The following is an 11,001-nucleotide window of genomic DNA, read 5'->3' as shown; positions in this document are numbered from 1 at the left end:
ATTAGTCAAGGGCAAGCCACTATCAACGACGCTGAGTCAAGGACGCGCCTGTGTGTAAAGTGATAGTAGCTTCCCTGTCCAATCGCATCAGATGTTTTAAATCTCTTATCAGAAACGCGTTGATTTCTTTGGTTGTATCCGGAGAGCAGCACGCCTGCCTGCTTCGGTCCCCAAGGACTAGCTCCACAACCGCACGACGTCGAATGAACGAAGCCTCCGTCCGCAGGTCTCCCGGCGCCCGCTGAGGCCCCTGGACCCGTGCGCCGCCGTGCAGCGCCTCCTCCATCATAGCGTGAGAGAGGCCCGAGACGTGTCCGAGGGAGGAGATGGCCGGGGGCGAACGACGTTCCATTGTCCGTGTGGAGCAGCGGCGGAGACACGCACGTGCTGGGGTGGCGGGACGGCTCGGTGTGTGTGTGAGTGTGTATGTGTGTGCGCGTGTGTGAGTGCCCGCATACCTGTATGTAGCTCCGCCCAGCCATGTGTACATTCCGTGGTGTGGTGTACACGCGCACGGCCGGAGAAAATGTGGACACCGGGTATTTCCAAACAGGACATCCACGAATAAACACATTCTGGCTCTTATCTTGGGCATTTCCTCATTCAGCGCCTTCTTTTAAATCGGTGTAAGAAGGCACAGAGCTGCAAAGCGTCCACAGACACGCGGCCACAACAAATGTCGTCGTTGCCAGTATTGGCTGTCGGCCACGATACCAAGCACCAGACAAGTAGATGCCTCACATTTTCTGAACTCTTCTCAGAGAGAAACACAGTCCTAGATGCCCTCTGCTTCGTCTAGCGCTGGCCGCTGATCCTGCCCGCTTATTCCAAAGGGTTTGCGCAGGTAAAGGCTAGGAGTCCAGAGCCCTTCGGGGAGGACTCATGTCCTAAATACTGAGCTCTTGCCTAATCTTTAAAGACTGTTGCCACACAGGAGGTCTTACCTAAGTACATGCTTTGGCGGCGTATTGTTGTTTGGCCTTTTTGACAATGTCACACGCGGCCGTTGCGAGGGATATATTGGTTCTTGATCCGAGTTGTTTCCAACGCCTTGGACACAGGCGGTTTTACCATAGGGTATTTGTTAGATGTTTGCATATTATTTTTTCTGTCAAACTAGCACGGACACTTACAAAGGCCTACCAAAAATGTACATACTGAACACACTTAAATGCATACATAGATACATACATAGGTGTTACCATACATATATACACACACTCACATATAGGTATGTGTGTGTGTGTGTGTGTGTGTGCGCGCGCGCACATATGAACATATTTAAGTTTTTGTATAAAGAGAGAGAGAGTAAAAAAGTAAATACAAGCGAGTCCTCTGAAGACACCACATAACTCGGGAAGAATACAAGGAAATGAAACACGCGGTGACGTAACAAAAGATTCCATCTGAATAAAAAAAAATAAAAAAAACACCCAATACATTCCCACCAGTTTCCCTGCACATTTCCATTCGAAACAGGTGTCACTAGAACCAAAAGCCGACGGGATGCCAGTGGGAACGAAAGGGCACGAAGTGGGCACGAGAATCGAACGTTAACATTCTGTTTGACTTAAGGAAGTAAAAGGCGAAATGCCATAGTGTTATGCACGCGTCCTCTCCGCCAAGAGCCAGTGACTCTCTCAAAACACCTGACTGTCTCATTCACCGTAAAGAAGATGATGATGCTGGTAAAGGTGGAGTGAAGAGAGAGAGAGAGAAAGAGAGAGAGAGAGAGAGAGAGAGAGAGGAAGACAAACAGAGAGATAGAGATAGATTGATTTAGATAGAAAGAGAAAGAGAAATAGATAGAGAGGGGAAGACAAACAGAGATAGATTGATAGATTTAGAAAGAGATAAATATGTAAACAGAGAGAGAGGGAGGAAGAATACAGAGAGACAGAGATAGATAGATTTAGAGAGAGAAAGAGAAAACACAGACAGACAGAGAGAGAGAGATGGCCGGCGCGAAGGCCACATATGGTAAAATTATGTGTACGTACGCAACAGTTAAGAGTGGAACAACGCTAAGGACGCTGAAGGACACTGGCGGCCGAGTTTTAAGAGTACAGACCACAGAATTCTACAAAACAAATCCCAGATTCTTTCCTCCGTGAAGGAAAAAGGGAGAGAGAGAGACAGACAGACAGATGGAAAGAGAGGAGGGAAGAGAGAGAGAAAGAGAGATCTTGGGGGACACAGGGAAAAAGCGTAAAAAAGCAAACAGGAAAACTGTCAGGATGAGAGAGATCATAACAGAGAAAGAAAGAGAAACAAATGGGTAGAAAAACAGGAAGATATAGAGATCGATAGATAAAGAGCGAGCGAGAAAGAGAGAGAGAGGGACAGAGAGGCAGACAGACGACAGACAGAAAGAGGGAGAGGGAAGGAGAAAGAGAGAGAGAGAGAGCAGACACCTTCATATCACCACGACTGCAATTCAAACCTCGATAAAGAAAAACACTTCAATTACATCAACGAAGGAGCGAAAGTATCGGAGAATAAGACAAAAAAAAAAATACTCAACGGTAACCTAACAAGAGGACGGAGAATTTTGAAAAATGGATGGAAGATTTAAAAAAAAAGGGAGAGAAAAAAAACAGATCCTTTCCACATACAGATAGATACATGGTTCTGAAATACATCGCCGATCGCTGGAATGTTAATGTTTCTCGAATGAAAAAAAAGAAAAAAAAACATGCAGTTGTATCCATAATAAAGATTATTTTCATTTTATCTTGATGTTGACAATGCTGACAAATGCGCTGGCTTATCAAATATGTATTTGTGTATTTTCTTGTATGCAGTTATATATAAACGTTATCGGTAGCATTATCATGATCTTATCAACGCATACTAATCAAGAGATACCATTACACTTATTGAATTATAAATGTATTGATTTCCCTTCAAGTAAAAGAAAAAGTTGAAGAATTCATGACATGGAGAGAGAGAGAGAGAGAGAAAGAGAGAGAGAGAGAGAGAGAGAGAGAGAGAGAGAGAGAGAGAGAAAGAGAGAGAGAGAGAGAGAGAGAGAGAGAGAGAGAGAGAGAGAGAGAGAGAAAGAGAGAGAGAGAGAGAGAGAGAGAGAGAGAGAGAGAGAGAGAGAGAGAGAGAGAGAGAGAGAGAGAGAGAGACAGAGGAGGGGAAGAGAGAGTGAGAGAGAGAGAGAGAGAGAGAGAGAGAGAGAGAGAGAGAGACAGAGGAGGGGAAGAGAGAGTGAGAGAGAGAGAGAAGGGAAAAAAACCGGGATATTAAAAGTGGGCTTATCAAGGATATTGGTCAGGAAAGGAATTTGCGAATAATATCGACTTCACGGTCCCGGGTTCCCTCCCTTCACACTCCCCTGGTAAAAGGGCAGGGGGAAGAGACAGGATAATAAAGACGAGAGAGAGAGAGAGAGAGAGAGAGAGAGAGAGAGAGAGAGAGAGAGAGAGAGAAACAAAACAACAGAATCCGATGATGGAATGTAAACATCAAGGTGCAAAATGCAAAGAGAAAATAAACAAAATGGAAGAGGACGCGTAGGAGATAACGGAACAAAAAATAATTCAGATATGTAAGAGAAAAGAAATAAAAAGATCTCTGAACGCTTGCCGGGGAACAAATAGAACATAAAAGAACGCGGTAGAAATGAGAAGAAATAGTTAAGAGCAGAAAGTTGAAGAAAAGTGAGAAAATAGGAAGAAAAAAAAATTATAGAAAGAGAAGAGAGACAAAAAAGGCAAGAAAAGAGAACTCGCCCTTAAAGAGGGTATCAGTGCATCAAAAAAAAAAAAAAAAATGAAGAGAAGCGAAGGCCGCAAAAAGGAGAGGAAAGAGAAGAAAAGAGAAGAAGAGGGAGGAAGCGAAGGAGAGGCGAAGGCCTCCAAAGGGGAGAAAGAGAAGAAGAGGAGAGTGAGGCAGCGAAAGGGGCGAGAGAGAGAAGAGAAGAGGGAGGCGACGGAGGAGAGGCGAAGGCCGCCGAAGGGGGAAAGAGCCGAGAAGGGGCGCGAAGGCCGCGAAGGGGGGAAAGAGGCGGCGAGGGAGGCGCGGGCGCGAGGTCCTGGCCCCACGAGCGCCGTCATCGTCTGCCTCCCGCAGCCCGACATCGCCGCCGCATTCCACTGTTCGCAAACGCTCTTCGCCCGCATTCCACCGATGAATATTTGCGCGCGGTGTAATCCCCTCGCTGATTGGCCGCCGTCGTGAGAGTCCTTGTCCCGCGAGCCAGTCGGAGGCGGGATCTCTCCCTCGGCCAATGGGAGGAGGCGTAACAAAGCTCCCGTGTCTACATAGAAGTTTCTTCATGTTACTTGAGTGAGTGTGAGGTGAGTGCCTGAACCTATGGCTTTTAACTGGATTAATTACCGACTTTTCTTGATTATCGAGGGAGATTCTCCAAGTCCAGAGGTCGAGAGGAAAAGGAGGTAAGTCAGAGGAAAGGCCGAGAGGCGAAATAAACGCGAATTAGTCGCCAAAAGGCCGAGAAACTTGCGATGAAGGAGATTCTCAGCTTCAAAATGGCGTCGAAGCTTCAGATCCCGAATGGAAAATATAAAAGCTTTTTTGGGCGTTTTTGAAGCCCTTTAGTGCGCTTGCGAGGCTTCTCCGTGCGACTTCAGAGGTTGAACTGACTGTGGAAGAGGCGTTGGGAGTGTTAATGCCTCGAATCGTGGGTGAAAATGAGACTTTTCGCGGAGAGGGAACAAGCCTCCGCGAACCAGCCTTCTCTCGCTATTTTTGTTTATATTTTGCATAATTCACGAAGTCCCAGCACGAAGGAGAAGTGCGAGAGGGAGTGGGAAGTGTGAAATAAGAGTGAGAGCAAGAGAAGTGGGCAGGAGGACTTCAATCTTGCATATTTTGGTTCGTAAACACAGCATCTTCCTAATGTTTTTTTTCTTCGTATTTTCCATATTTCTTTCTCTCAATCTAATTTTCTTTTATCTAATGTGATTTTGGAAGTTACTGCAAAAGGAAACGCGATGAGTTGATTTATATTTTATTGTCTAAATATTTGTATTTGTTATTAAATGATATATATTGATGTATTATTTATTTATTAATGTTTATATATGTTTTGTATTATTCACATATATATATTTGCTCATTTATACAATAGGTTTGTGTATTATCTTATGTTATTTTGATATATCTTGCTGACATTTCCTTTATTAGTAGGTATTGTTGATTTCAATACACATGTAATTATCTATTTTGTTGTCTGTTATTTGAATTAATCAAGATGATTAGGTTGTTTTGTGTTGTAGATAAAAACAAAATCTGCAGTTTAGATGTCATTGATATGTAGTGTTGCATAGATATCCTTTGCTGTTGCATTAGTATTTAGTTTATACCTTGATTTGTGCTTTCTTTAGGTCCAGTTTTGAATGTATACAGTGTCTAGTTTTTTTTTGTTTTTTTTTATTGTTTATTGTTTTGTGTTTCTGTGCAATATATGTCTTACTTCCTAGTTAGTGGCTGGGTTGCTGTAAGGTTAAGAGTAGCTCAGTTGTGTTGTTTTTGTGGACAACATTGACTTTGAAATGTTCCATACTTTTTGCTGTTCTCTAGGGGGGAAGTATTACAGGTGGTCATTTTTGGGGGAAATGAACCTGTAGTATTGTTTTAAAAGTTGAATCATTATAATGACCATTAAAATATCCATAGAAGTTTTGATGAAGTCAACAGGCTTAGATATGCATTAGGAACCTCTTCATAGTTCCTCTCTGATACATACCATTCTCTTCCTTACTTTGCAGGTAGCCATACGTTGCAAGGTTCCACAGGCGGCAGAAGTGCAGAGGGCGACGTGTGTCTGTGTGTGTGTGTGTGTGTGCAGTGCTCTGTAGTGCCTTATCGAGGAAGTGTGCCATTGCTTCCGTCCAGCAGCAGGGATCTCGCAAATCCTCCCATAAAACGCGATATCCATCTATCATGGTGCGAGAAAGCCTGATCTAGTGCCAGTGCTGTGAAGTGATGCCGCGTTTACAGTACCCTGTGGTATGAAACTAGAGTCGCTCCCGTGTGGACCAAGTGGATTGTTGTTATTGCCGTTATTTTTACATATCTCTACGTGTGTTTGTGTGTGCGATTTGAATCCTTGAAAAGTGGCCTGGAAGTCTAGTGGAATTGAACTATGTGCCAGTGAGAGGAAAGGCATCTGTTCAACACAACAGTACTTTGGGAGCCTTCTGTGTCTGACGGGTGAGTAAGAAGTCACACATTCCTGTTTTGCTTGGGGCAGGGTCCAAGTCTTCATTATTGATTAGGTACCAGGAAGATGATGCTTATTACTGTTGGGGAGAAGGGGAGAGGGAGGGGGTCACTGATAATTGCTCTTAGAGAAATGGTAATAAGGTCATGGTGGTAGTCTTAGGGTAATGTTAATGAAAAAAGTGAAATTGATGCTGATTTGTCATATAATGAAGGTGGGAACTGTACAGTAGAACTAAAGGTTTGGTTTATATTAGGTCTGTATCTGTATATATCTGTCCATTTGTAAATATTTGTTTATTTTCTTATCAGAGTGTATGTTATTTTTTATTTGTTTATACAGAAATTTATTTATGTTCATATGCATTTCTTTCAATAAGAATATGTATTTATGTGTATGTATTAAAAATATAAATCTAATATAAATATATATATATGTGTGTGTGTGTGTGTGTGTGTGTGTGTGTGTGTGTGTGAGTGTGTGTGTGTGTGAGAGAGAGAGAGAGAGAGAGAGAGAGAGAGAGAGTGAGTGAGTGAGTGAGTGAGTGAGTGAGTGAGTGAGTGAGTGAGTGAGTGAGTGAGTGAGTGAGTGAGTGAGTGAGTGAGTGAGTGAGTGAGAGAGAGAGAGAGAGTGAGTGTATTATATATATATATATATATATATTTCATACATACATGTATCTTACAATTTGTCTGTTTCTTTGGGTCTGTGTGAGTGAGTGGGTGAATGAATAAATTTAGAATTATAACCTGTGTGTAAATCTAGAGTGCAATGTGTTTTTTTTTTTTTTTTTTTTTTTTTTTTTTTTTTTTATAGAGCTGAGCCAACACACACACACACACACACACACACACACACACACACACACACACACACACACACACACACACACACATACATACATACATACATACATACATTTATACATTTATACATTTATGCATGCATCATGCATAGATACAAGTAAGATAAGTTACAATTAGGGTCTAGTCTTGTTCCTCTTGTCTATTTATATTCAGTTATAGCTATTAGGAAAGGTACCATAAGAGATATACTTGTCTTGGGATATCTGTTTTGATGTTGACATTCTTTATGTGGTGGGTTATTGTCTTTAAATAAGCACTGTTGTAGGTATCTAGACTGTGATTAATTGTTGACATTCATTCAGAACAATGCTTGTGATGGCATTGGCCTTGTTTGGAATTCAGTGCTTTTCAGCCCTTTATATAGAACAGTGGTAGGGAAGTTATTTATCATACTTGATGCAATTAAAGCTATTATACATTTGTGCTGTTTCATTCTCTTGACTTTGCTTTTTATCAGTTCAGTGATTTATTATTGTTATTTTTTTGTAATGTTATAATGATTTTCAGCTTAGTTGATGATGAGGATGTTTCTTTTGTCAGTAATGATATAATAGTAAAAGTAGTATTGATAGTGATGGTAATAGAAGATTGATTTTCCTAGTAACTAGACAGTGATTGTAGCATTTATGGTGAAATTGTAAAGTTAGGAAAATAGTTAGCATTACTTTATTTAGTGCTGCTGCTGGGTTGATGACCATTAACAGTGTTGAAGGAGAGTATGATCATGTTCATTGAACTGTTATATAGGATTATTGCCTTCAGTACTTTTGCCATTTTATAAGTAATGTTTCTGTATTATTACCTTAATTACTATTATGAATGATTTAAAAATTGCTTTTTGATCATTATTTTGTTTGGCTTGTATAGTCAACTTTTTGTAGTTATAATTTTGAGCTTATATGTCTATCCGTCTTGCATATAGTTGGTGTGTTTTATTTTTTTTTTTATGTGGAAATTTGATTGATTGCTTAATAACAATGAGTTGGTGGAATTTTTCAATCCCCCCATTTTTTTTCTTTTCTTTTCTTTCATAGTTGTGTGTCACCTGATTTGGTTGATTTTTTTGTCATCTATCATGATTATCATTGTTGTTCTTTGTTGTTTGTTATTTTTACTGTTAGCATAACATTATTTTTTATTGCACAATACTCTGGAATTCCTAATAACACAGCAGTTAATGAAAGTTAGTGTGGTTGCCATGGGCTGTTTTCTTCAGAACTACTTTTTTAGTCTGTAGTATTATGCTGCTGTTATACCTTTTTTTTTTTTTTTTTTTTTTTTTTTTTTTTTTTTTTTTTTTTGTATTTATTTCTTCCCTCCCATTATATTTATGGATATTGGTGGTGGTAGGGGGGGTGGTATGTATTATCATGGCCGGTGTTCCTTGTGTTCTTGCTATTATCAGATTTTATTGTGGGTTATACAATATAAAGTGTCAGTCAGTATCAGAATGCTGTTGAAGGTTTTCAAGATTCTGCAGTGTGGTATTTCTCATTATCTTGGCCAATCATATGACTGCCCATATGATTGGAATCTGTCATTTTTTTATGATATTAATATTATGTTTGTTTTAGTTCTTATGATATCCCTAGTATTTTTTATGATATGTGGAGATGAACATAGTTGCAAGTTATGCAGGAAGGACGTTGAATTGTTTTGTCTAACTTGTTCAGATACACAGATTACTTGTTCTCTTTTTGTGGAGGTTAACACACGGGTAATCCTGAAAGGTATAGATTAATCATAGTTGAATATATTTGAGGTTAGCTATGGAAAATTTAATTTGTGCAGTGAACGTAGGCTTAAGGTCATTGACCTTGTTTCATTATTGAATAGCACACTTGGTATTAAAGTTGTTGCTATAATCGTAATATTAGGTAAATGAGTCTTGCTACAGTCAGATTTCTTGTTTTTTTGTTTATAAAAAAAAATAAAATAATAATAATTTCCTTAGTCTTCAAAGTGGAATTTTGTACTTTTGTTTGAATTTCAAATATATCATGAGGTAATGAATGAATCTACAGTTTATTATAGTTGTCAAAGGATATTCATGAACATCAGGTTGTTTATTAAACCAAATAAAAATCTGGTATAGCACCAGTCATGGGTTTACTTGGTTTTATTGCTGTAGTAGGAAGAGCAGCATAAAGTTTATAAAGTATCCATGTGTGAGCAGTCCATTTGCAGGCAAGACACAAAACAGTTGTTCCTAAATTACCAGCTTGAAGTTTCAGATTTCATGGTGGTTATGAGATGTCACTCAGCTTATCAGCTCTTTCTTGAAAATGGCATTGTTGTTGATCTGAACTTAAGATAATTGGAAGTTTGATACAGATGCCAGTTATTTCTTTGTTTGTGTTGTTAAGCTCCTGCACATTGTTTTCTGTTTGGCATAAAACTAATTATATATATATATATATATATATATATATATATATATATATATAGTAGGCAATGATTTTTGTGGTTTGGAATAGATGCATCTTAGTTATTATGATGCTTTTAGTGAAGAATGGGTCTTTATGATTATATACATAAATCTGTTTTATAGTTTGCCCCATCTATATTGTTAACATTTTAGACGGGGAGAACCTTCAAATTGTCTTGCAATTTCTAGAGAAGAATGTTGATTGTGTGTGAATTCTGGAATTTCCTGTGGTTGTATTGAGGTAAACAACCTGAATTTTACAGTGTAAAATAGATGGCTCAGGGACATTGCAAATTTGAATATTTTGTCAAGGAATTTAGGGTAATGGGAGTTCAGAAATTGCCAAAAAGAATGTTGCCGTACCACAGCATTAGGGAATTTTGGAGTATAGGTATTCTGTTGCATTCACATATTTAATCTGTATATTTTATTTTGATTGACTGTAAGTTTTTTGATTGTGTGGGCTTGTGAATGCATGTTTGTATTTCTGTGTCATTGACCTTGTGTGTGGGTATGTTTTGAATTGATGGTCTTGTTCGGTATGATGATGTTATTGGGATTGTATGTGTATGTATTTGTAAGGGAGCATGTTGTCCTGTTTGTAACCACATGGATAAATTTACACTTACTGGGATTTGTATTTATTCTGTAACATATTCAGGTTACTAATGGTTATGTATATTAACTTATATACTTGTGTGATTGAGGGGTGCAGACATGTTATTAATGAAAATATGTGTATGTATGTGCACTTGTGTTTTCTTTTTTCTTTTCTTTTTTCTTTTTCCTTTCTTTTTCGTTTCTTTTTTCTTTTCTTTTTCTGTGATTTTTGCACATACCTGTCATTGGAGGGGTGTTCATTAATTTATATATTTTTTCACAGTGTGTGCTTAAGTTACTCAAACATATTTTCATATGTTTGTCCATCTAGAGGGATGTAACTTTCAGTTCTACTAGTAGTATTTTTGTGTGTGTGTGTGTGTGTGTGGGGGGGGGGTTAATGTAGTGTAATATGTTCAAGGGGGGGGGGGGTCATTTACATGTTTGTTCATGACAGTGGTATACATTCTTTTATATGAATTGAGCTTACTAGGTTTATAATTATATATATATATATATATATGTATCTATCTATCTATGTATGTATGTATATGTATATATATATATATATATATGTATATATATATGTGTGTATGTGTATGTATACATACATATATACATACACATACATACATACATACATAAATACAGCTTTAAAGTTTATCATTGATATAGGCTATTGCATGCTTTTGATAAGGATTACTTCATGTTGGCAAGCTTTTGTTTTCATTGGTGGAATGCTGTCTCTTCAACATTTCCTTTAAGCTGTGTATTGTATAGACAGACAGACAGTAACAGCTTGTTGGATATGTTCCTTTTTTTCTGTCTTTCTTTCTATCTTTCTTAACTTTTTTCCTCTCTTTTGTGAACTGTGTTTGGATTCTTGTCATTTATTATGTGAGGAGTTTTGT

The 11,001-nt window shown here is 38.6% G+C and overlaps 1 protein-coding gene across 2 annotated transcripts in view; it reads left to right on the top strand.

Moving 5' to 3' along the window:
- The first annotated feature begins 4,262 nt into the window (after nt 1–4,262).
- The window catches only part of LOC125044507 (serine/threonine-protein kinase Warts-like), an 18,668-nt gene continuing 11,929 nt past the window's right edge, over nt 4,263–11,001 (top strand). The window contains exons 1-2 of one of the 2 annotated variants that reach the window (XM_047641237.1): nt 4,263–4,406; nt 5,742–6,186. The gene's annotated coding sequence lies outside the window, so the exon portion shown is untranslated. Of the gene's footprint in view, nt 4,407–4,473; nt 4,846–5,741; nt 6,187–11,001 lie in introns of those variants that run through there. The other variant, XM_047641308.1, reaches the window with a different exon arrangement.

This window comes from Penaeus chinensis, chromosome 1, assembly GCF_019202785.1.
Source record: "Penaeus chinensis breed Huanghai No. 1 chromosome 1, ASM1920278v2, whole genome shotgun sequence".
In the NCBI taxonomy this organism is placed as follows: Eukaryota; Metazoa; Arthropoda; class Malacostraca; order Decapoda; family Penaeidae; genus Penaeus; species Penaeus chinensis.
This window is presented reverse-complemented; position numbering and strand designations above follow the sequence as displayed.